Source organism: Aethalodelphis obliquidens, unplaced genomic scaffold (assembly GCF_003676395.1).
Source record: "Aethalodelphis obliquidens isolate GAN/ISIS:26980383/991018 unplaced genomic scaffold, ASM367639v1 scaffold22, whole genome shotgun sequence".
NCBI lineage: Eukaryota > Metazoa > Chordata > Mammalia > Artiodactyla > Delphinidae > Aethalodelphis > Aethalodelphis obliquidens.
The window spans coordinates 8,442,716-8,469,209 of NW_020837966.1; the positions used below are offsets into that span (position 1 = coordinate 8,442,716).

Sequence of the window (26,494 nt, forward strand, 5' to 3'; positions counted from 1 at the left end):
CTTACTACTTTTGAGTATTCTGAAGTAATCTACAACGATTTTTAAATGTGACAATGCACTGGATACAGAGACTGACACATAGTAAGTGCTCAGTAAATGTTAATAAGCAGCTATTGGCATCATCATTATTATACATGATCCCTAAAGCCCAAACTACAACAAACTAGTAAGTATAAAAGTTAGCTTTGGGCTCAGTATAGGAACAAGTGTTTTAACAGTGAGAGGTCTATGAAGATGGAAATACACTGTCTCCAGAGGTGGTGGCCCACAGAATACTCCTAATAGCAAAAACAGCAGCATTTATGAGCACTTATAACATGGCAGACATGGGTCTAAGCACTTTCCACATATTCCCTCATTAAATCTTCGCAACAACGGTGTAAGAAAGGTACCCTTACTATTCCCAATGGAGCGATACCAGCAGAGATTGATCGCTTGGTGAGAATGCTGCAGACGAGGGTCAAGGTGAATGGCTTTGCTAGTTGCCCTTTACCATCCCTGACAACCCTGAACTCTTCTGATTCAATGAACATGTCACTCAAATGAATTGCACAGGCTAAGCCAGCTGGCTCGCACACAGCCAGGGAACAGAGAGCAATTCTTCGTTTCACTTGTTGAAAGGTCTTTAAACATCACCTTTCCCTTTCGAGTGGGAGACTAAACCCCTCAAGAAGTTAATTATCTGTAAGCAAGCAGATAATATGATCAAGAAAATGCTACATTTCAACTACTTCTTTTATCCATTTTCAAATTTCCCATAAATTAGAGGGAAATGTCTTCCCCAGGCTGCCATTTGACCAAGAAACGTCCATGGTATGTCTTTGTCAACATGTTTCAGAATGTAAATCCAGATTACAAAAACTAAAGTTGGTATAAAATCTGTCGTCATATATTATATTATTTGGAAAGAAATATTGGTGACCTTATCCAGTATGACTGTTATAATAGTAATAAAATTGAATCTTGGAAGATTACACTTCTGGTCAAAGTAGTAAAATGTGACCTTATTCTATTCAACACTGACATTTATTATATTAATTCACATGTAAAAAACTGCATTAAAATGATATTAAATCCCTGGTTAGAAATGGGAATATTTAAGAACTTCAGAAATAAGATTTAACTTTACCAGTCATTCACAGCATTAAGCCTGTCTGAGGTAAATCAAACTGAATTTCCTTCACCAATCTCTGGTTCAATTCTAACTTTATTATTACCACCATCTAATTCATAGAGTTTTTTTTTTTTCATGATGCCTCTTCAAACATTTTATAAACCTTAACTCATTTTCATCACACTCTGGAGAAAAAGATAACATAGAGCAATGGATATACAAACTTGACTCAGAGGATCAAGCCATCTGCTCACGGCAGAGAGATTCTCTTCACCCCAATAAAATCATGCTTAATGCTGAGTTCCTATCAGTCACTGTACAAGGCCCCAGGAAGAGAACCAACGTCCAGGGGTGAGGGACCACAGTCAGACAGCTACATGGACTTCACAGTATGGCCACCACGTGGTGAAAAGGCATCATTTCGGATATTACACCAGCAAAGTGGTTTGTTTCTTAAGATTGGCCAAGGTTTTACAGGAAGGTCCCTCCCTTAAATATAAGTTCTGCAAAACTTTCAGTTTGGGGGTAGAACATGGAATAACACAATGAATTAAAGGCAAGGCCCAGACACACTGCCGAGGTTTGCTTTCTCTTAATTAGCCCAAAGTCCCAGGCTTGCCATGGTAGCTCTCAGCTCTTTCCAATTTGTTTCTCCCCATTCTCACTAACGTTTCCAGGCTCCAACCAGAATCACCTTTTTGCTATGTATAATATTTCCTCATACCTTGCTTAATATTGTTTTCTGTTCTGAATATCTTTGTCCTTTATATAATTAGATTAAGCTAAGTGTTGCTGTGATAACAAGCAGTCCCCAAATTTCAGTGGCTGATAACAAACTTCCTGCCTGTTACTGGTCCACTGTGGGCCAGTAGATCAGCTCTGTCCACCTCTGTTACTCAGGCATCCAGGTGGACAGAGTAACCACCAGCTCAAACATCGCTAGGAGACACGCCAGGGCAAAAGAAAACTCTGCAGGATCTTGTACCAGAAGTTAGATACTCAGTCCCAAAGTGACACAATGCACAGCCATGACTAGTCAGGAACCACAGGTACAATTCAACCGCATGCCTGGATGAAAGGAGAAGTGAACATATTTGGTCACCACTACCACGGACTCCTTATCTCCACGCCTCCCAAATCTTACAATTCTTCCACAGGGTGGCTTCTGCTTCCTCAGAAAGACAGCCCTGGTACCTTTTGATGAAAAGAAACTGTTCATACTCTTAATATACACAGCCCGTTATTTTACCTCTTAAGGCCCTTATGACTCTGTGAGAACACTCTCTCCATTGGGATTCTGTGCTTCCCACAATGCCTTGCTAGAATGATTGAATGAGGCTGTCTGCATAATGACAGTTTTATCTCCAAAGACTTCAAATACCCTGGAGGCCAGTAACATCTGATATGTAATAAACCTTTAAAAAATTTTTTTCTTATTTATATTGAAAAGATACTTAAAACAACATTAAAAGACAATAAAGATGAAATAAAAATGAGGCCATAATCTTACCACCCTAAACAAACAACTGTTTTCATTTCTTTTCCCTCTAACCTTGTTTAAAGAATATCCATGTCCTTTACATATCTGTACTCAAGGTGCACAGAGAGATACGGAGAACTCTAAACAGAAGATAAGTGACTGCCCAGTCAACATGCTTTTTACCCTTCCCCAGGGCAAAGACCACATCAGGTCATATCTTAAGACTGATTTGTATTTTCCATAACATGAGTGCCAGTGATTTAAAGATGCTAAGCTATTTAACAGTCACCATCATTTAGAAACAACAGTAGGTGTATCCTTCACCACCAGTTCTACTCCTTGACCCAGCTCTAGAAGACATTACCTCCAGTGACAGAAGCTTGGTTTCCATCATCAGAAGAAGGAAAAAAAGTAAGACTATGTGCTAAATCTTGGACAACTGTAGAGAATAACAGTGGAAGGAAGAAAATTGCCAATGTTACAATGTTTTGGTTCATCATTAAGATACCATTAGCAAGAAACTAACACAACGTTGTAAAGCAATTATATCCCAAAAAGATGTTAAAAAAAAACAGATACCATTAACAAGACCTAAGAACATGATAATCACACTCTTGAATTTATCTTATTTTATTTTCTTTCTGTTTTACTTAACTCAGCCACTTCATTTATTTATTTTTTAATATGTTAATGGTACTAATGGGAAAAGTAGACAACATGTAAGAACAGACTGGTAATGTAAGTAGAGGGGAGTTTTAAGGTGGTGAGTTATTTCATACGACACACTAATGGGGAATGCATAACACTGGGTTTCTGGGTTTTGTTGCTTTTTAATATATTATAACTTTTAATGAATTTATACCTCTTCACCCATTCCTCCCATCCACCATCTTATCTCTGGCAACTGCAGATCTGATCTGTGTATCTATGAGCTTAATTTTTTGTTGTTCTTCTGCTTCTGGTTTCAGATTCCACATATAAGACAGATCATATGGCGTTTCTCTATGTTCCAATAGAGTAGAAGAAAGCAATACGAAAAGAAAATTAATATTCATTGGTAAGCAGGTACCACGACATGAAACAAAGATCAAAAAGCCTAAACTTAACGGTAATCAAATATCTATACAAAAAATTAAACACACACAGTGCCTATAGTTTCAGTTACCTAACTCTGTATAATGACATACCCCAAAACTCAGAGACTTAAATAACGGTGGTCATTTATTACTTCTCATGGTTTCTTCAGGTCAAGAGTTTTGGAGCATTGCCACCAACGTGTCCTGTCCCTGGACCTCTCATGAGGTTGCAGTCAGACAATGGCTGGCGCTGGGGTTATACTGAAGACTTCTTTGTACACATGACTGGAACCTGAGCCAGGAAAACTCAAACGGTTATGGGCACCCCCTCTAGCCTTATATGGCATCCCCCTGTGGTCTCTCCAGCACAGTCGTTTCAGGGTGGTCAGATTTATCATGTTACCTTGGGGGTGCCAAGACGTATGTCCCAAGAGAGAGAATACACCAAGCGAAGACAAAGTTATTTAAGGATCTATCCTTAAAACTCACTTCTGCCACATTCTATTTGTCAAGGCATTTACAGAAGTCCACCCAGATTCAGGTGGAGGGAACATACAACTCTCCTCTTGATAAGAGTATCATTGTCATACTGCAGTAAAAGCATGTAGCGTAGGACATGTTTTGATGTGCTCATATCTCTGGAAAATCCAACCTGCCATGCTTAGCCACAAAGTTCGCCTACACTAGGAAAATTGATTAACAACATAATCTGCAAGGAAAAAAATAATAGCCAAATTTCAATGCCTGCTTGAGGTTTACAAATTGAATTAGGAAGAATAAACACTTATTAACTTAAACTATCAGACTTAATCAGAGACTCAGTCCTCGAAAATATTAGCCTGGCTAGAACTAGTATGAAAAGGAAACTGTAAGATCTAAACAGCGATTATAATTCAAATATATTAATTTTCTTTGGAGTATCAGTGGCTTCAGCAGATTGTTCACTCTGAACAGTTAGCCCTGGTGATATGTGTGTAGAGAGGTGCTTATTTTTCTTTTCTGCGGGCATTAGCTTCCTTTCAAACTTTTGCTGGAACAAACCTTAAGTTGAAAATGACAAAGTTTGGAAGCTGATTCAATTCAGAACAGGGTGACCATTCATTCAATAAGTATTTTCTACGTATCTACTATGAGCCAAATACTATGCTAGGCACTGGAGATACAGTAACAAGCAAGTGAGACAAAAATCTCTGTCAGTTGGGGCTTCCCTGGTGGCGCAGTGGTTGAGAGTCTGCCTGCCGATGCAGGGGACACGGGTTCGTGCCCCAGTCTGGGAAGATCCCGCATGCCGCGGAGCGGCTGGGCCTGTGAACCATGGCCGCTGAACCTGCGCATCCAGAGCCTGTGCTCCACAACGGGAGAGGCCACAACGGCGAGAAGCCCGCGTACCGCAAAAAAAAAAAAAAAAAAAACTCTGCCAGCATAGGTCATTTATTCTAATATGTCACTAGTTCTTCGGCGGCCGCAGAACAGCAAGTGCATTCTCTAGATCAGCCATGAGAAGAGAAGGCAACTGAAGATGCAGCCAGGAGGAACTCCAACATCCTGTTGGGTTGGTTTGAAGTGATGCAGCTGACAAGGAAAGTACAAAGGAGTTTCCAGGAAAGAGGAAAATAGGAGGAATGGGAGGTATCTGGAGAGTCAGGAGAAAAGCACATTGCTAGAAAAAGGGAAGGGTCAATGGTGTCAAGTAAGCTGAAGACTGGAGACTGACAAATAGAGCTTGGCCAACTCTACTTTAGGGTAATATGAGATGACGTCTGCTGCCTTCAACAGCCTCTAATGTGGACAGAGACAGGGCTATTCACTCACCCTACAGGGAAGGGCTGTTATGTGAATGCTACAGAATTTTAAATCACATTTTTGTGGATAAGATGCTCTAGGACAGTGCTTCTTAACCACGGTTCCACACCACAACGAGTGACACAGTTGGGTGTAAGGTGCAGCTCAAGACGTTTAGAGAGAGCGGAGGAGGAGGAGAGATCCAGCTCAGGTACCAAGACTAACGTACCTTGGGCAGTTCCGCCTGACCCCCAGAGCATCCTACATATGGGTCTACATCAATATGTGTGTCAATGAGCAAAGAATTCTGGGAACCACCCTCCCTCAGTACCTGGCAAGTATTAGGGGTGGGAAGATTACACCAAAACAACTATGCAAGCTATTTAAGTCAATGCGAGAGAATTCACAGTTTTACACGGAACACCAGGAAGTAGTGAGTGGGGAAGCAGAAAGAGTGATTAAGAGCGTGCTTCTGGCCAACCCCTGCTTTCCGGCTGCGTGACTTTAAGTGAGTATGATTAACTACTTTTTGTCTCAGTCTCACTAACCAGAGAGTGGGGATAATAAGAGTACTTCTCTCTGTGAGCTGTTGCAAAGATTTACTGAGGAAGTGGGTGTAAAGCTCTTCGCACTGTGCCTGACACGTAATAAACAATCAATAAGCACATGCTGTTGCTATTCTGGTCCTTCCGTGGCTCTTAATGGCACAGAATTAAATGCTGTGGCTTGACTTCTCCACTTTCCTGGGTCACTAATAATTCTGTGATATTCCCAAAGACACTGAGCATCCTTGGACCCGACTTCCTTAACTATAAAACTAAGAACATTCATCTATGTTGGTGGATGTTCATCTCCATTCTGAGAAGTCTTAGACTGAGAATCTGCAGAGACGGGGCAAGCGAGCAGAGCTCTGGGCACTTCTCTTCCTTTCTCTGAGTAAGGTCACTTTCTCTGTATGTTACATTTGGCTTCAGCATTAGATCATGTGTCACTAAAGACTGTCTCACTGAAAAACAAAACAAAATGTTTAAAAGCCAGTGGTTTGAAGGGAATCTAATGCCCCAAATTTCCACGGGTTAAGGTGATGGGGTCCCTGGAGAATTCAGATAATCAAAACAACTAATTAGGATTCAATTGACAGCTGGTTCGTCAGGCATCCAAGACCTCTTGTACATTAATAATGTTGCACTAAATACGTCACTTTCAATTAGTCATATATCCCAGCGCTGTCATTACAATGGGAATAGTTTAGTAGCAGCAAAAGCAACAGACAGCTCTAACAAGTGTGTGCTTGGTGAATTCAATACTCTTACAATGGACTAATGATGCAGGAAGACTGAGACTGTGTCTTTGGCCATGTGGTCCAGTGGAACATCTCTGAACCAAACATAATGAATTGAAAACATTAGCACTGCCACTTCTCATCAGTCTTAACTTTGGCAAAATATTTGGCCTCTCAGAGGCTACGTATCCTCATCTGTCAGGTGGAAGAGACTGTGCAATTTCACATATTTGCCCCCCAGAGTCACCGCTCCACTCAGTATTTAATCCATTCAGTAAATCCTTATGGAGAACCAAATACATGTCAAGCATAATGCAGGATGAAAATACAATGGTAAGCAAAAACACCTACTACGATGAATCAATTCCCAAACAAAGGTATGCCTGCAAATATCACTAGTCTTGAGGATGACACGTGGAAATAGGTCTACCAAACTTAGTGGTAGGACAATTGGAGGCACCTAATAAATGCTACTTGCCTTCTTTCTTCACTTCCCTTTCTTTATAGCATAATTAAAGTATAATCAGTATAGGTGAAACAAGAGCCATGGATCATGCATGGGTAACTCTCTCCTGTTCTCTCCACACTGACCCCCTCCACCCCATTCTCCCACGCCTGGGTCCTGGGTCCTGGGTCCTGGTTCTCTTCTGCTTCAAAATCTGTAAAAGTGGTTCAAAGGGCCTAAACAGAAAAAGAACTAAGGAGCTAGGTGTATATTATAAAGATTTTGGATTGCGGAAGAGGAAGCAAAAGGAAGAAATCTGGACCAGGTAAGAGCTAGGGGCAGAGATCGGGGAGGTGGTGTCTGAACAGCTCTGGAGCAACTCCAGGGCACCAAAATGCTGGGAAGTAGAAAAATATTGCTGAGTGCAATGAACTGGCTCTTGTTTTTCTGAGAGAATCGAGGAAAGATTTAGTTTCCTTTTAATTAACCTCAAGCATCTGAGCTGTACTTCTTGAATGCAGCTCTAGGTAGGGAGTGAACCACCCTATGGCCTCAAAACGTATTTGGATCTCACGGTATCAAGCCCACGGCTCTCCTGCAAGCTGAAAAGGGGAGTTTACAAAGGAGACGTACTGGGAGTGACAAATATGTATCCAAAATACATCCTTGAAGGATTTCTCTGAATAGAGAAACTCCTGATGCATTTTAAAATAAGTCACAAAACAAGAAATAACAATTACACGTAGAATACTTTTACCCGCCCCAAGGTCCAATCTATGAGCCATCCCATCAGCAACCTATGCTCGGACACCTGGCATGATCCTACAGAGGAAGGCTGAAGATCCCACGGCCCTCCGGAGCCACACCCTCACAGATGGCATCCTACTGCACCAGGGGCATTCACTGCCTTGATGATGAGCTCCGAGGAGGAGGGAAAAACCAGCTCAGAAGTACTTTGATCCTCCTTTTATTTTGTCTCTTATGTTTTCCTTGTGGGCCAGTGACTTCTTTGAGACACTAATAACTTACACTTCAAGCAGACGTCAAAGCATAGTAATGCCCTGAATAATAATGACTGCCCTGGTGATAGAATCGAGCCTCTCAAAGAAACTCCAAGTTAATTAGCTACAGACCTATTTACCTTTAGGCCAAAGAAGAAGGCAAGGAACACTGGATGAGAACTTGCCTTTAATTTATGGTCTTTATGAATTCTAGCAACTCAATCAGTCTGTGAGACCCTACTTCCGTCAGTCCAGAAAGGACCAGAATGAGGAGGGAGAAGAAACATTCTCACAGCTGTCATAAGAAAGGGACACCAATTGAGAACCAGTCATGACACCCAGAGGAGAAACTTGGACTTTCATTGTTTTGTGTAATTATTTTCCCAATGATTGAGCAGTTATGTTGATCATTACAGGAAATGGTCTCTTTTAACCTTTCTGCAATATCGATACCTGTGTTTTGGAAAAAGGTTAAGAGGATGGGTTGAGAAATAAGATTTATAACCAAAAATCCATGCAAAATCCTTTTTCTGTAAATGTTTTATTCTTATCATTTCTCACTCTTATTCCCATTTCTGAGAAATATTTTATTTAGCTTTTTGGGAAAAGTCACGTTTTAAAGAAGCATTTGATAAAAATCACCTTCCTTGTTTACATGCTTCTGCAATCATGGCTGCTTTCCCCAAAAACCCTCAGAGGAGGCCCACTCTGCCGGCCTACTTAGGATGCTACCAAAGGAGTGTCTAAGTACGTCCCCTGCAGAGGGCTGGGGGATGGTTCTTCCAGGTTTTCTCTGGACGCTTGTGTTCAAGCAAAGCCCCTAGGAGAAGGTATTTGAAATTTATCAGAAGCAGCTCCTGTTCTCAGTTGCTGAGCAAGAAATCGCATGCTATAAATATATCCACACTGAACTAACATCTAACATCTTGAATGGAAAATAGAACCTCGAGAATCTTTTTTTTTTTTTCCCCAACCGTCCTACTCTCAATATGCCCTTTGTCGTATTTGAGCTCTGTTAGTTTGCTGGGGCTGTCACCCAAAGGTCACAAAGTGGGTGGCTTAAACAACAGAGCTTTATTATCTCACAGTTTGAAGGCTGGAAGTCCAAAAACAAGATGTCAGCAAGGTGAGCTCCTTCTGAGGGCTGTGAGGTTTGTAGATGGCCATCTTTACCCTGTGTCCCTTCACATCACCTTCCTGTTGTATGTGTCTGTCTCTGTGTTCATATTTACTTTTTAATAAGGACACCAGTCATGTTGGATGAGAGCCAACTCTAGCAACCTCATTTTAACTGGATTCCCTATCTCCAAATACAGTCACTTTCTGAGGTACTAGGGTTACGACTCCAACATACCTTGTTTGGAGGGGACACAATTCAACTCGTAACAGGGACCAATAAAAAAATTCTGACTTTTAAAAAGTCATTGCTTAAAGAGGAACAATGCCACTGTTACTTATTTCTTGAATAAGCATCTATCCTGTGCTATGCGGTGGGGAAACAGAGAGAAACAAATGGCGATCTCCGTGCTCTTGAATATCCCTTCTCTTCACGCCCACCCTTCCATCCTGCAGAAATGTGGATGACCTAGAGCACCTATCTTCAAGTTGTGCCAGAATCTGAATTTCTGTCTCCTTCTCCCTTGCTCTCGTTAAAAACAGCAGCAGCATCGTGATGCTGGATAGAGAGGCACCCAACTTACCAACCCAGAACAATGGATCCATCCTCTGAATGAGCACAGAAATGACCATTCTCCTCTCGCCAAGTTCTTTGGGACGTTAAGCCCATGATAATTATTTTAACAGAATTGTGTGTAAACAAATTATGATGCCAAATCACCCACCTTCTTGCCTAGTTGATAATAAGAAAAGTGATAATACCAACCATTTTCCCCAACACTTTCTTTCTGGCACTGTGCTATGCACAATTTAATGCTCTTTTCACAAGATAAGACTGACATTAGTGCCATTTTACAGATGAGAAAACTGAGGCTCAGAGTGATTAAGTATCTTGTTAAAGCCACCTACTCATACACAATGGTGAAATCTGAACTCAGGGTGTCTGAACAAAAACCCCACACTCTTTTAAGCTCTATGCTATAGTACCTCATTCAACCTCAGAACTTCTGTCTTTTGCCCAATAATTGTGTTTACGTGTGTATGTATAGATGAAATATCAATTTTCACCCCCCAAATCTATGACTAATGCTAATCTTTTAGCAGTAAACCTTGCATTCATTAGAAAGAAACTTGTAACTTTTTCTCACATCTATACCTGTGACATAACATACGCAACCAAAAAAAGCCTGTGCCAACTGCTTAGTATTTGTGTTGAAAAGCCTACTGGTTCTTTTTTTTTTTTTTAACATCTTTATTGGAGTATAATTGCTTTACAATGGTGTGTTAGTTTCTGCTTTAGAACAAAGTGAATCAGCTATACGTATACATATATCCCCATATCCCCTCCCTCTTGCATCTCCCTCCCTCCCACCCTCCCTATCCCACCCCTCTAAGTGGTCACAAAGCACAGAGCTGATCTCCCTGTGTATTGCAGCTGCTTCCCACTAGCTAGCTATTTTACGTTTGGTAGTGTATATATGTCCATGCCACTGTCTTACTTCGTCCCAGCTTACCCTTCCCCCTCCTCGTGTCCTCAAGTCCATTCTCTATGTCTGCGGAAAAGCCTACTGGTTCTGTATGTGAAACATCTGACAACACGCAGCCTGCTTAATTACTTGGTGGATTTTATAGCTTCAGAAGAGTAAAACAGAATGATCTAAATGACTGGCCAATGTGGTGAGTGATATTTTAACATCCACTCAACCCTCAAACTGTGAAGCAAAACTACTTATCCAAAATCCCATACTTTCAATTTTTCTTTTAACTGTTATAAGTCAAAACCAGCTAAATTGATTTTTTTCCTTTGACTTCTGCTAAAAACTTCATTCCTGAACAGATTACATGTGCTGATTTACAACCCAAAGGAAATTTTACAGCCAAGCAAAGCCCTAAAATCATGAAAATATGGGTTTACTTGAGAAGGTGGAAGGATTTGACAACTCTTTAATTCTAACAGAACAAACATGTCTAGATAGACGAGCTGCCTTTTATGAATCAGACTCATAAGTTTTAACTCGTCAATTAACCTTTTACCCACTGATGTCCTAAAAAGTTTAGGGACAATGTCTTTAAACTTCTAAGAAGGAGAAAGTCCTGCCAAGACATGCGGAGAGCCCTGGAACATCGTTCAGTGAATTTTCAGTATGTGAACCCAGGGCTCGCTACCCCACAACAACGCAAAGCAAATGTTATCCCTCTTATGTTTTTCTACTGCCAGTGTGCCTCAGTTAAGTGTCTCAAATGTGTATGTGATGACAATGATGGAAGGAGAGGAAGGAAGAGGAGGAAGACAACGAACAACAGCATCCTGACAACGTCAGCACCTAGAAACTGATGTGCCAGATAAAAACTAAGATTCTTCATGAGGCAGGATTCTGCTGGCAAAGAGTCACTCATAAACAAATCATGATAATGACACACAAATCCAGATCCTGTATCTCATTTCACAGCAACAAGCTCTCTTCTACATGATAGACTGGCAAAAACAAACCAAAGTGCCTATCCTGGGTCACCTTCCCTTCTCTTTAGATTGTTGAAACGAAGGCAGTGTGAGACACCTGGTGAAACCACTGGGAAGAATCCCATGCAAAGCCCCGGGAACACCGTGAGCTTGCAAGGCCAGAGCCATAGGTGAGTGGTCTCACTTAAAACTCATCATCTAGGTATGCAGCAAAATAACCAAACGCTGAAAAATTGATACTACGTTGACCTAAACTTTTATCTACCTTATTTTGCTTGTCCACATTGGCCATGAGGAAGGAAGGGAGGGGGGGTGGAGGAAGAAAGAAAAAAAATGGCTGTTTATTGGGCATAGAGTTTCAATTTTGCAACATGAGAAGGTTCTGGAGATCTGTTTTACAATGTAAGTATACTTAACCCTACTGAATTGTACACATAAAAATGGTGAAGGTGATAAATTTTATGTTAAATGTTTTGGTTTTTTTTTTTTTTTTTACCAGAATTAAAACTTTTTAAAAAAGAAAAGTAACTCTCTACCCTCTTGTCCCCTCCTCTCTCTCCCGTCGGGGAAGACCTGTGCCCTGGGGTGGACATATTTGAGGAGTATCATTTAGGAGGCAGAAAGGATGAGATATATTACTGAATATGGGGATGAAGACGAGGGAGGACATGGGTGATTTCCAAGTTTCTTGAAAACCAGAGAATGATGGAAGGGCACTTCTGGAGGAGAGCGGGCGTGGAAAGGCACATGAGGTTCGTCCAAGTTGAGATCACCAGCGAGCAAATGGCTCTGTGGTTCTGGAGCTCAGAAAGGAGAGTGAGGGCAGGGATGCTGTGTCTTTCTACTGAGAGCTCTAATTTTTGGTTACAGTCAAACCCTATGCCCTCCACAAATCTTCTTCTCCTGTCATGAATGATGCGCATGTACTTCCAGAAGTATGTATGGATTTATCTTATGTTTCTCATCTAATATTTCATATATGAATAATACTGGACAGGCACTGGGCCATTCGTGTAAATTAAGAAGAAGCACCTATCCCAACAGAAACATTTACTAAAGTTGCTCTTCATATGCTTCGTTTACTAGTTCCCAGTGCCTTTTTTTTTTAGCGGTTACCATCTCATGCATGGCCGGTTTGCCCATTCCGCAGAATCAAATGCTGAATTTAGCCAAACACGGGTGTTCAATAAACAGCTGGATTTCTAAGAGAACCCCAGTCAATTCAGCGAGCATGGTCAAGCCGGCTGTGCCTGCTGATGTGCTAATCAGTACCTGGCAGCATCCACGCAGGCCCGCCTGCCTGCCATGGGTGCTTACACGTTGGAACTGGAAAGGGCTTGCCGGGCTGACTGCAAAGGTCTAGTCTGTCTCAAGTATACATGACTGTCTACAGGCAATCCCATCAGTCCTCCACCTGCACGGACACGAGGACTTCTTCACAGATTTAGCGGGGGAATAAAAAAGACAAACAGAGCTAGCCTCTGGCAGAGCAAGGGCGCTTGAGCGAGACGCAGCCAAACATGGGGAAGCACACAGGGGAGGAGGGAATGAGAAAGGCAGGAAATCTCCACACACAGCCAGTCATGTTTTACGGGGAGGAGTAGGAGGATATTTGAGCTCTAGAAATTAGGCTTCGCAGCAGTTTTTACGTCAGAGATGCTCTTCAGAAAGATGCCCAAACTTCGCCCAGGCTTTCTGATGCAAGTTTCCACTCCAAGGCATATCGCCAAGCAGGGCATATGTACTTGAAAAGGAACTTTGTAACTTGTTTATCTGACATACTAACAGCTTTCTCAGATCCAACTACCCCTTTTATGTATTACAAGGCAACAAAATGTTATGTGATTTTAGGAAACTGAGCACAGAAGCAGAGATATTCTCAGCATATCCAGTGAACGTTAAGTGCCCACTTTTATCTCCTAGAGCTTAACTTGCAAAGGTAACCAACTTAAACACACTGATGAGATTACATTCAGAGTGACACTTTGATAAGAATTTATTGTATGTTAAAATGCAAGCGTATTACAGTAATGTTTCACAAAACAAAACAGTTGGTGAATATCAGGGCTGCCCTCTGACTTGTGAAGGCTAATTCTGTCCTCAGTTCCTTCCAGAGGAAAAACAGTATTACAGATATGACAAAATGGGAATCTGTACTGCTATACTGCTGGTTCTTTCTGAAGCTGGTCGTGGCACATAAGGCTAGTAGAGGTGGTTGCTTATTCTTGTGCTTCTAACTGCTGAGGTTGGATTCTCACTGGCCCCAAATGCCCACATGTCTACACTGACCATGTTAATTTCTAAAAGAAAACTCAAAATATATCATGTTCAATTTCAGAACTCCAGCAGTTAGTTCAAAACCATGCTTCTGCAGAGTGAACTACTGAAAATAATGGAGAAGCCATTCAACAGTAAACAAGTTAATCTCTTTGTTTATGATTCTTAAGACCACACATGGAATGAACTAGTATGTTACGTCACCCTGGTTCTTGGGGGTGTACTTGCTACAGTGAGCAGAGAAATCGTGACAAAGGAAGTCTGGCATTCAATCATAACGACCAGAATAATGACTGACATTTATATAGCAATTATTTCCATTCACCCAATTAATCCAATAATCCTAGGAGTTAGGTACAATGACTTTTTCCTGTTTCTCAAGTGAGAAAGCAACACGCAGAGTCCCAGAATTAGTAATTTGAACACTGGAGTTAAGGCCATTCCTATCTGAGTCTAGAGCCCCTGCTCTTGATGTTGTACTGTCTCTCAAGTAAGTTGTTACATTTTAAAATGCTGGTATATTAGTTTGCTAGGGCTGCCATCACAAAATACCCAAAGGCGGGATGGCTTAAATAGTGGAAGTTTATTTTCTCATAGTTCTAGAGATAAGACATCCAAGATCAAGGTGTATGCAGGTTGGTTTCCCTTGAGGCCTCTCTCCTTGGCTTGCTGACAGCCTTCCCCCTGTTAGCACTTCCTGCTAACTCTGTGTCCTAACCTCCTCTTCTTATAAGGACACCAGTCAGATTGGATTCGAACACATTCTAAGAGCCTTCTTTTAGCTTAATTACCTATTTAAATACTTTATCTTCCAACAGAGTCATATTCTGACATCCTGGAGGTTAGGGATTCAACATGAATTTGGGGGGAACACAATTTAGCCATTAATAGCATGCGTATTATGGTAATGTTCCACAAAGCACAACGGTGAGGGAATGGCAGTACTGCACTCTGGCTTGTGAAGGCTTAATTATATATGACTTCCTTTTGGATTTTCTACATTTAACAGGTTCTGAGAACATGATGTTTAGAAACTATGTTTATCAGAAGAATGAAGGGGCTTCAGGCAAATGTCCTCTGATTTTTTTTCATACTAATGTCCTCTGATGACATTAACTGTGTTTGGGAGTTCCCAGAATGATTCCGTTTGCTGTTTTAGAAGGAACATCTATTTGAAAATGTGATCATGAAACCATAATTCTGCATTAAGTTCCCAATTTTGCTGCTGTTTTGAGCAGAGCTAATTCTAACTGCTTTTTAAAAAATATTTTTAAAGACTTTTTTTCTTTTTAAAGAAGCTTTAGGTTTACACCAAAATTGAGAGGAAGATGTGGAGATTTCCCACATACCCCCTGTCTCTACCCATGCATATCAGTGTCATTCATCAGAGCGGCACATTTATTACCAAGGAGGAACCTACAGTGATGCAACATAATCATCCAAAGTCCACAGCTTACCTTAGGATTCACTCTTGCTGTTGTACATTCTACGGATTTGGCCAAATATATGATGACATGTATCCATTATTAGAATATTGTACAGAGTGTTTTCATTGCCCTAAAAATCCTCTGTGCTCCGCCTAGTCATCTCTTCCACTACCCCTGGTAACCACTGATCTTTTTATTGTTCCCATAGTTTTGCCTTTTCTAGAACGTCATGTAGTTGGAATCATATAGTATGTAGCCTTTTCAGACTGGCTTCTTTCACTTAGCTATATGCGTTTAAGGTTTTTCCATGTCTTTTCATGGCTCATTCATTTTTAGCACTCAGTAATATTCCATTATCTAGATGTACTTCTCACCGCTTTCTGTTTTAACCCTCGGTGCCTAGAACGGAGTTGGGTAAGCTCCTTGACCCAAAGCACACTAGCAGTCTAGAACTCTCCTAGATGTCACTTATGTTTTCCCTTTTGATCCCTCCCTTTCTGATCCTAGGCTACCTAACTCTATAACTATAACTACATTCTTCTCAACTATTCCCCATATATTTCGTTACACATATGTGTTTTCGCAAAAAAAAATATATTGATTTTTTGTATGTTCAGTGTATTTAGATAGTATGTATTTATAGCATTAAATACTATATATCTTGTTCTTATTCTTGTATTTTTTATTCTACCATTATATTATGAAAAGCGCCTAAATATTACAGGTGGTCTCCATCTGTGCTATCCAGTACAGCAGCCATAACTCATATGTGGCTACTGCGCATGTGAAATGTGACAAATGCAAATGAGAAACTAAATTCTTAATTTTTAATCAATTTAAATTTAAAAACTGGTATTCTATTCAATGATGAGAACACTTTTAAGTATTTCTGGAACACCCTAAGTATGTAAATCTATTTTTTTCAGCTGTACGTTTTATGAAATCTAAATGCGGACATAAGGATTGAGCACTTGCAATGAGAATTTAGCATCTGAGTGAGATGTGCTGTCCATGTAAAACACACACCAGATTTTGAAGACTTAGTACAAAAAAGTAATGTAAAAATCACTCCTTAATAATTTTGGTATTGGTAAATTGAAATGATAATCCTGGATATATTGGCTTGAATAAAATACGAAATTAAAATTAATTTCACTTATTTCTCTGTACTTTTCTGACGTTGCTACCGAAAAAAACCTTCAAATAACACATGTGGCTCTCATTAAATTTCTGTTGGACACTGCTGCTCTAGGTTTTAATCCCCCTTGACCATGGCACAGTATATTCTCATAAGCATAAACCACAATTTTACTTCTCTATTCCCCTATCAACATGCAGATAAGTTGCTTCTAATTCTTTCCCAAACCAAACAACCCCCTAAATCCCTGTTTTCATGCATCCTCAGATATACATCTTATTACCTGTCTAATTTTTTTAAGCAACATGAGAGTAATGGTTATAGAGAGTAATGGCTCTCGTTTTAACAGTCATGTCTCTGAATACTGAGACTGAACACCTCTTTCAAAAACATACTAGCCATTCAAGTTTTCCCTCTGTAAAATGCCCACTGGCAGCTTCTGCCCATTTAGACTTCTGTTTACTAATTAGAAGAAGTTTATAAAAAAAAAAAGTATATCCTCAGTACAAATCTCGTTAGCTCTTATGAATATTTCTAGTTTTTTCTCTCAGTTTGTCCTCTGTTAATTTTTCCATGGCTTCCTTCATTGAACACTGATCTTTAATTATGATTTAATTAAATTCCTCAAGTTTTACTTTATTCTTTTAAGAAATTCTACCCCAGCATGAAATTGTAAAGATATTTCTTATCTTGTCTGTTTCCCCTCGTTAATACTTAGGTCTTCAGTTCATCAGGATGTCTGTAGAACTTGGAACAGATGGTTCTCAACCTTCTGGCTGGAGTAGTCAGGTGCTTCCCCTTTGAGAATGTGATCAAAGCTCTAACTCTCTCACCAGAAGAGAGCAGGTGCATATGACACTGTGCACATAATTCCAGTTCCCAGACCTCTACCCCAAGCCCTCTCACATAGATAGCATCCTGCGGTCCACGGAGTCCAGGTTCACGACCCCTAAGTCCTAACAATTCTACCACTATTCTAATACTTCACTGTATTTCCTATGGCTTTGTTCACTATCATCGATATTCTGAGTTATCTCATATTCTCAACTGGTTTATGAGCTCCTTACGGGCAGAGACCTAGATTTTTCATAGTACCTGACAGCACCAAGATTTTTCATAGTACCTGACAGCAGGAAGTGCTCAATATATAAACCCTTTAGCAATTGATAGCTCAGAAATTGGACTCTGAGTAGACTGTGGCTTATTAACCCGAGAGTTACTCTACAGAGGCCTTGCAGTTAACTCACCCAATCACTGAGCCAGGCCCTGGACTGGACGCCAGAAAATTAAGGAGCAAAAATATACAGTCTACGTCCTGAGAGGTTTCCTAGTCTACTGAGGAAGACAGAAGAGAGGCAATGATGACACGCGGCATAAATGCTCTGCTGAAGGAAGTGGGGGGGGGGGGTGCTTTGGGACTGCATAGGAGGAGGGTACCTAAGGAGGTGGATGAAGGTGGGGAAGTATGGACTTCTCAGGAGAAGCCACATTTAGGCTGAGACCCAGAAGAGGAGTAGAAGGCAGGCAGATCACCTCAGAAGAGTAGGAAGGAAAAGAGAGACCCCTGGAAACCACTCTGTAATTAATACTAGGCACCAGCTGGAACATTCTTTCAGCTGCTTCTGGGAATCAGAAAAGCAGCAGGTGAAACATGCAGCAAGGAAACCAAGCTGACTGATCTTTCACGAACGCAAATCAGATCACTCTCCTCCCCCATTTACAGGGCTGCCAGACAAAATACAGGACATCCAGTTAAATGTGACCCCCAGATAAACAATGGATAATTTGTGCTTTTTAGTATAAGTATGCCCCATGGAATATTTGGGCTGTGCTTATACAACAAAAGCACGTGTTGTTTTATCAGAGTGTCAAACTTAACTGGGAATCCTGTGTTTTTATTTGCTAAATCTGCCAACCCGGTGCACTTAAAACACAGCCCTCAGGTGATCTGGCTCCTGTGTATGTTTCCAATTTCATCTTAGTCCTCGCTCTGCCTTGCTTCCCATGCCTCAGGCACACTGGCTTTCTGGGAGTGTGAGAACATGCCAAGCTCCTCTCCACCTCGGCTCCTTGGTTGCTGTCTCTTCTCCCTGCTCAGAATGCCCTTCTCCTTTGCTCCTGTGTGGCCATTCCCTTCTTACCTTTCAGTTATCAGCTTAGATGACCTCTCCTAGAGAGGTCTTCCCTAACCATACCATGTCAAGTAGACTATCCCAACCATCTCCTTTCCTTTCCAGACATATATATGCCAGTCCATAATTACTTTTTTTACTTGTTTCTTAACTGTCTCCCTCATCATAATGTCAGGGCCCTCTTCTGCCTTTTGTACCTTTGGATCTCAAGCATTTAGCCATCTGCCTGCCACATACGAGGTACCCAACAATTCCTTATCAAATAATAGAGTATCTTCCACAGGCTGCACTGAGAAAGCTTCACAGGTGTTCAAGGAAAGATGAAAGGACCACAAGGATGGAGGATGGTCCAGACTCTATCAACTTCAAGGCTTTAGGAAAAACATCTCCAGGCATATAAAAAGTTGGAGAAAAATCAAGTCCATGATTTGGTAACACCCGCCCCCCTCTTCTTTTTCTTTCCTAGCAGTCATACCTAAATGATACCGAAGTTACTTGGGCTGTGCCTACTCAACTTTCTTCTTTATCTCTTACTACTTTATCTCCTTCACTTCAACTCCTTCAAACAGTCCTTTCCTAATGTAACCTTATATGATGCTCACAGGGCAAAAAAGCCCAAATAAAGGGGGAAAAAAAAGTTTTCTTAAAAACATATATACAGGGCTTCCCTGGTGGCGCAGTGGTTGAGAGTCCGCCTACCAATGCAGGGGACACGGGTTCGTGCCCCGGTCCGGGAAGCTCCCACATGCCGCAGAGCAGCTGGGCCTGTGAGCCATGGCCGCTGAGCCTGTGCTCTGCAATGGGACAGGCCACAGCAGTGAGAGGCCCGCGTACCACAAAAAACAAACAAACAAACAAAAAAAACCCAAACATATATACAGATACATACATATACAATTAAATATTTTCTTTCAGCATACTTAGTATAAATGTATCCGCAGCCCTATTCAAACTAGGCATTTGATACATGTGAATCAGAACCATATACACTGTCGTCTTCCAGAGATTACTCTGAGAAAAAAAAAAAGATACACCCACATGCATTTATTGAGAGGGCAATAGATTTGATGACTTTGTTCAATCATTGAAAAATTTTATAAATACAAGCTATTACAAGCTGAGAAATCAGTTTAACTTGATAATACCGCTACATACGAGTTCTTTAGCTTTTTAATCATTAAATTTACAAAAGTTTTGGATTAGATTCAAATTTCCTTTTGGAACCAAATGACAAGTTTCCAAACAATTATTGGGAAGAAATAGGAACAGACAAAAGGAAAAGAAAGAAGGAAGGTTACACACTATAAAATCACTTTAAATGACAAAGTTTTTTTTTAATCTAACATAGAACTTGGGAAACACTTTATATGGGTGTGAAATAAATGAAAGTGTTGAGGTCAGACTAGAAAAAATACAAGGTATTGCCTGCCAAATAAATGAAAGAACAAATGTAAAGGCATCTTGTGATCCTGTCACCAGTGGATGTCGCTATGATATACCCACCCCAGACCCCCAGCCGAGGCTTCTCAATGAGCATCATCATTTTGAAATTACTGGGAATTCTATCATACAATGGAGCAAGGAAGTCCATTCAGTATCTTGACAGCTGTACCTGATTTTCCCTGAAGATAACACTGAGAAACCAACATGAAGGCTTCTGCCTGATGTGTTTATTAGTAATAACAAAACCAGCATTTACTGAGCGCTTCCTACGTGTCAGGTACTTGCTGAACACAGGGCAAGAGTCTACAAGTGCTGCCTTCTTTTCTTTGTTGTTGTGATGGTGGTTGCTGTAGTTGTTTGTGCCTTCACATCTCTTTGTACACTAAGTCTTTTTAAAAAACATTTTATTGGAGTATAGTTGATTTACAGTATTGTATTCGTTTCAGGTGTACAGCAAAGTGAATCAGTTGTACATATACATATATCCACTCTTTTTCAGATTCTTTTCCCATATAGGCCATTACAGAACACTGAGTAGAGCTCCCTGTACTACACAGTAGGTCCTTGTTAGTTATCTATTTTATGTACGCTGAGTCTTGATGAGAAAAATGTTAAAGCCCATCCTTAGCCTCCCCCAAAATAGTAACATTTCATCACCTGTCCCCGATGAGAAATGCAATATTTTTAAATTATGGAACCAGTTAAGTGAGAAAGGATGTCTTTGCTGCACGCTCCAAATTCTCACTGAAGGTAATACATGCACGTGTGTGTGTGTGTGTGTGTGTGTGTGTGTGTGTGTGTGTCTTTGATCAGAGAGGACAGTTGCCCAACACAGGAAAAATTAAAAAAAAAAAAAAATCCTGCCACAATATGATTCTCTACAGAAGTAAAAAGAATAGACTCCCCCATTCCACAATACAGGGTCCTATCTTTGCATCCTCCCTGAAACACTGTTCTTGTGTGAGGAGAGAGGCAGCCTTTCTTGATGTGGAGACGCTCAACCCACCAATAAGGTTTTGACGAAGGGATTTTATTGTCATTTTCAGCATGCAGCACAGAGAAGTGACATCTCGAATGGACTTCTCCTTATTACTTTCCCCACACTTTGGCACACACAAAACGCCTGTCAAACACTATCCTACACACATGGCTTCAAGGATAAGAAAAAATAAGTAAGTAACCACTTTACTATGAAAGACTCTAACTAGAAAAGGCAAAGGGATGCCAGCTGAGAAACGCACGGTGATAAGCTTTCTTCTTCTTTCTAATTCTCAGCTTTATCCCTGACGTTCCTGACCAATTTCCATATCCTAAAGATGGTACTGCACAGAGCTTGTGAGCTTTGGCATTTGCACCAAGAAAAATTATACTGCGAACCGGGAGAAGAAAGAAGAGAAAAAAAACCCCAACATTTTCTGGGCACTGGTTACACAGCAAACACTGAGCAAAACATTTAGAAAAAGTTCTTTGATTTTATTTACTCTTGGAGACCAACATGTGAAGAGGCAGGCTTATCATCATTTTACAGGAAAGCAAACTTTAGCTCAGAGAGGTTAGATGCCTTGCCAAATGTCACACAGCTTAGAGGAGCGGGAAGGGTAACTTAGATCTCATTCCAAAGCTCACACTCAACCTCATGTGCCATAAACCCCCTCTAGGCAGCCTTGCATACATTGAACAAGGGTTCCTGAGGACTCCATAAGCATTTGGATACAGCCGACCCACATGGAGATGCTGGATAATGTCCAGATACTTAATAAGAAACACCAGCTGAAAAGAGCCATCCCGTGTACAGGTAAACTCGGGACTAACCCCCTTCTTCAGGAAGATATGAGAGAACACATCTCTGTAAGCTCCAACAGCATTATGCAATTTCCACAGGCAGAGCTTCTAAGGCAGTGCGGGGTGACAGGTCAGCATACAACATTTTTGCTTTACTTCTCTAACTTCAACTTGCCTATAACTCTTCAGAGACACACAGAGAGAAAGGATTCTACAGAGGACTTCCCCCACAAATTTTGGAGTCGATTAGAAAGCTCAGGTTGCTTCGAGTTCTATTACTTTTGATTTATTTGGAACTAAAAGATTTTCTGCCTGAAGGCAACCATTTAATATACTGGGGGTGGGGGAGGAGAGAAGGAGAGCAGGACACGGTACTCAGTTTTTGCTATTTCCACCACCCCATCCTGATTCTATTATTTGCGGGAAGTTCTTTAACAAAAGCTCTTCTGCACTCCTGACTCTATTGCAAGCTTAGAGGTGCCCGAACAACAAGGAGTTAGATTCCCAAGCATACGCTTCTGATTCGAGTGCATTACAGAGGAGGGGGTGTGTTTTGCTCTGTCGTTCTTCCAGGCACCTCCCTTGCCAGCTGCTGAAATGATGCCACGACGGTCTCCATGTCATGCAGATTTTACACCCTGATACCAGGAAAGCATAAGCACTTCTCAAAGAGTCTTTGCTGGCTTGGCAGGAAGAGAGAAATTGCTTTTTATCAAAATGAAAAAGATTTTTTCATGGGAAGCAGCAAAAGCAGTTTGAAAGAGGGGCAGACACTTTTATCTTAGAAAAGGCATCTTCAGCATGGCAGACAGAAAGGCATGCTTTCCTTTCTCTCCAGAGATCAGCCCAACCCACAGAGCCAGACACTGCCGGTTCATGGAAAGGATACAAGGAGTGGTAAGATCCCAGAGTCCACTCTTCCCGGTCTGAGGACTGTGTCATTCCTGCCCGACAGTTCTCAACTGTATGTCCTGGGGACTCGTAACCTATTTTATTATTTTTCCTAAACTATAAGAGAAACACACCTACTATTAAGTACCTCTTCATTCTTGTCACAGATGGGGGTTTCTGGGAGTGAGATTCACTTTCTGAACACCTACTATCTGCCAGGCAAGGCATATCCTATGCATTATCTCATATGAACATCCCAACAACCCTTTAAGAGCTATTATTATGTCCATTGGAAGATGACAAAGAAGTATGGGAGAATCAATTAACGATGCCAAAGGTCATACTACTACTAAGTAGAATGCTAGGAGATTCTAGACTATGACCCCTGCTTGATCTGTTATTTCTGAGCCTTCCCATGACACCAAGCTGCTTTGCTGTACCTTTCCTGCCCTAGACAGCCTGGTTTAAAATGCCATCCCCTCGATAAACAAAACGTACATGTGTGTATATATGTATGTATGTATGTATACACACACACACACACACACACACACACACAATGGAGCACTATTCAGCCTTAAATAGGAATGAAATTCTGCTACTGCATATATAGAACCTCGAAAACATTATGCTAAGTCTTATTAAGCCAGACAAAAAGGACAAATACTGTATGATTCCACTTTTATGGGGTATCTAGAGTAAATTCATAGACACAGAAAACAGCATAGAAGTTATCAGTGGCTGGTGGGAGGAAGGAATGGGGAGTTACTATTTAAGTGGTACACAGTTTTTGTTTGGAATGATTTTAAAAGTTCTGGAAATGGATAATGGTGATGGTTGCATGACAACGTGCATATACTCAGTGCCACTGAATTGTACATTTTAAAATGGTTAAGATAGTAAATTTTATATTATGTATATTTTACCACCATAACAGTATTTCCTGCTTTTCTCTTTTATAGAAACCATGTCTGCCCTTTTCCCAAACCTCTGTTTTAGAACTACCTCTTGTTAGTGGTAAAGAGACATAAAAGATTATTGACTTTAGGCACATCAACTCTAACCCATTGATAGTGGCTACTAAGAACACTGTGTTAAGGAGGATTCTGAGGATGCCTCCAAGTACAAAAGGGATAAATATCATGATTGATTTATCAAGTCTTCTCACAATGACACACAAAAATGCCGGATAAAATACAACTAAATAGGTCCTGCGCCAAGATGGTGGAGTAGAACGACGTGCTCTCACTCCCTCTTGCGAGAACACCAGAATCACAACTAGCTGCTGGACAATCATCGACAGGAAGACACTGGAACTCACCAAAAAAGATATCTCACATCCAAAGACAAAGGAGAAGCCACAATGAGATGGTAGGAGAGGTGCAATCACAGTAAAATCAAATCCCATAACTGCTGGGTGGGTGACTCACACACTGGAGAACACTTATACCACATAAGTCCACCCACTGGAGTTAAGGTTCTGAGCCCAACGTCAGGCTTCCCAACCTCGGCGTCCAACAACGGGAGGAGGAATTCCTAGAGAATCAGACTTTGAAGGCTAGTGGGATTTGACTGCAGGACTTCAAAAGGATTGGGGGAAATAGAGACTCCACTCTTGGAGGGCACACACAAAGTAGTGTGTGCACTGAGACCCAGGGGAAGGAGCAGTGAATCCAGGGGAGACTGAACCAGACCTACCTGCTAGTGTTGGAGGGTCTCCTGCAGAGGCGGGGGTGGCTGTGGCTCACCGTAGGGACAAGGACACTGGAAACAGAAGTTCTGGGAGGTACTTGGCCTGAGCCCTCCCAGAGGCTGCCATTAGCCCCACCAAAGACCCCAGGCAGGCTCCAATGTTGGGTTGCCTCAGGCCAAACAACCAACAGGGAGGGAACACAGCCCCACCCATCAGCAGTCAAGCGGATTAAAGTTTTACTAGCTCTGCCCACCAGAGCAACAGCCAGCTCTACCCACCACCAGTGCCTCCCATCAGGAAACTTGCACAAGCCCCTTAGATAGCCTCATCCACCAGAGGGCAGACAGCAGAAGCAACAAGAACTACAATCCTGCGGCCTGTGGAACAAAAACCACATTCACAGAAAGATAGACAAGATGAAAAGGCAGAGGGCTATGTACCAGATGAAGGAACAAGATAAAACCCCAGAAAAACAACTAAATGAAGTGGAGACAGGCAACCTTCCAGAAAAAGAATTCAGAATCATGATAGTGAAGATGATCCAGGACCTCGGAAAAAGCATGGAGGCAAAGATCAAGAAGATGCAAGAAATGTTTAACAAAGACCTAGAAGAATTAAAGAACAAACAAACAGATGAACAATACAATAACTGAAATGAAAACTACGCTAGAATGAATCAATAGCAGAATAACTGAGGTAGAAGAACGGATAAGTGACCTGGAAGACAGAATGGTGGAATTCACTGCTGTGGAACAGAATAAAGGAAAAAGAATGAAAAGAAATGAAGACAGCCTAAGAGACCTCTGGGACAACATTAAATGCAACAATATTCGCACGACAGGGGTCCCAGAAGGAGAAGAGAGACAGAAAGGACCAGAGAAAATATTTGAAGAGATTGTAGTCAAAAACTTCCCTAACATGGGAAAGGAAATAGCCACCCAAGTCCAGGAAGTGCAGAGAGTCCCAAACAGGATAAACCCAAGGAGAAACACGCCAAGACACATAGTAATCAAACTGGCAAAAATTAAAGACAAATTATTGAAAGCAGCAAGGGAAAAATGACAGGTAATATACAAGGGAACTCCCATAAGGTTAACAGCTGATTTCTCAGCAGAAACTCTACAAGCCAGAGGGAGTGGCATGGTATACTTAAAGTGATGAAAGGGAAGAACCTACAACCAAGATTACTCTACCCGGCAAGGATCTCATTCAGATTCGATGGAGAAATCAAAAGCTTTACAGACAAGCAAAAGTTAAGAGAATTCAGCACCACCAAACCAGCTCTACAACAAAAGCTAAAGGAACTTCTCTAAGTGGGAAACACAAGAGAAGAAAAGGACCTACAAAAACAAACCCCAAACAATTAAGAAAATGGTCATAGGAACATACATATCAATAATTACCTTAAACATGAATGGATTAAATGCTCCAACCAAAAGACACAGGCTTGCTGAATGGATAGAAAAACAAGACCCATATATATGCTGTCTACAAGAGACCCACTTCAGACCTAGGGACACATCCAGGCTGAAAGTGAGGGGATGGAAAAAGATATTCCATGCAAATGGAAATCAAAAGAAAGCTGGAGTAGCAATACTCATAGCAGATAAAATAGACTTTAAAATAAAGAATGTTACAAGAGAAAAGGAAGGACACTACATAATGATCAAGGGATCAATCCAAGAAGAATATATAACTATTATAAATATATATAGAATATATAACAAGTATAAATGTATATATAAATATATACATAGGAGCACCTCAATACATAAGGCAACTGCTAACAGCTATAAAAAAGGAAATCGACAGTAACACGATAATAGTGGGGGACTTTGACACCTCACTTACACCAATGGACAGATCATCCAAAATGAAAATAAATAAGGAAACAGAAGTTTTAAATGACACAATAGACCAGATAGATTTAATTGATATTTATAGGACATTCTAT

General features: G+C 41.0%; 1 protein-coding gene and 1 long non-coding RNA gene across 8 annotated transcripts in view; both read right to left on the bottom strand.

The window, feature by feature from the left end:
* Nucleotides 1-26,494, bottom strand: part of FHIT (fragile histidine triad diadenosine triphosphatase) — a 1,436,343-nt gene that overhangs the window by 290,459 nt on the left and 1,119,390 nt on the right. The window lies entirely within an intron of this gene.
* On the bottom strand, nucleotides 13,180-24,597 carry LOC113628054 (uncharacterized). The gene is made up of 3 exons (XR_003435857.1): nucleotides 24,546-24,597; nucleotides 22,846-22,964; nucleotides 13,180-13,191 (listed from the first exon to the last, which is right to left on the bottom strand). It is a non-coding gene; the product is annotated as an uncharacterized LOC113628054 (long non-coding RNA).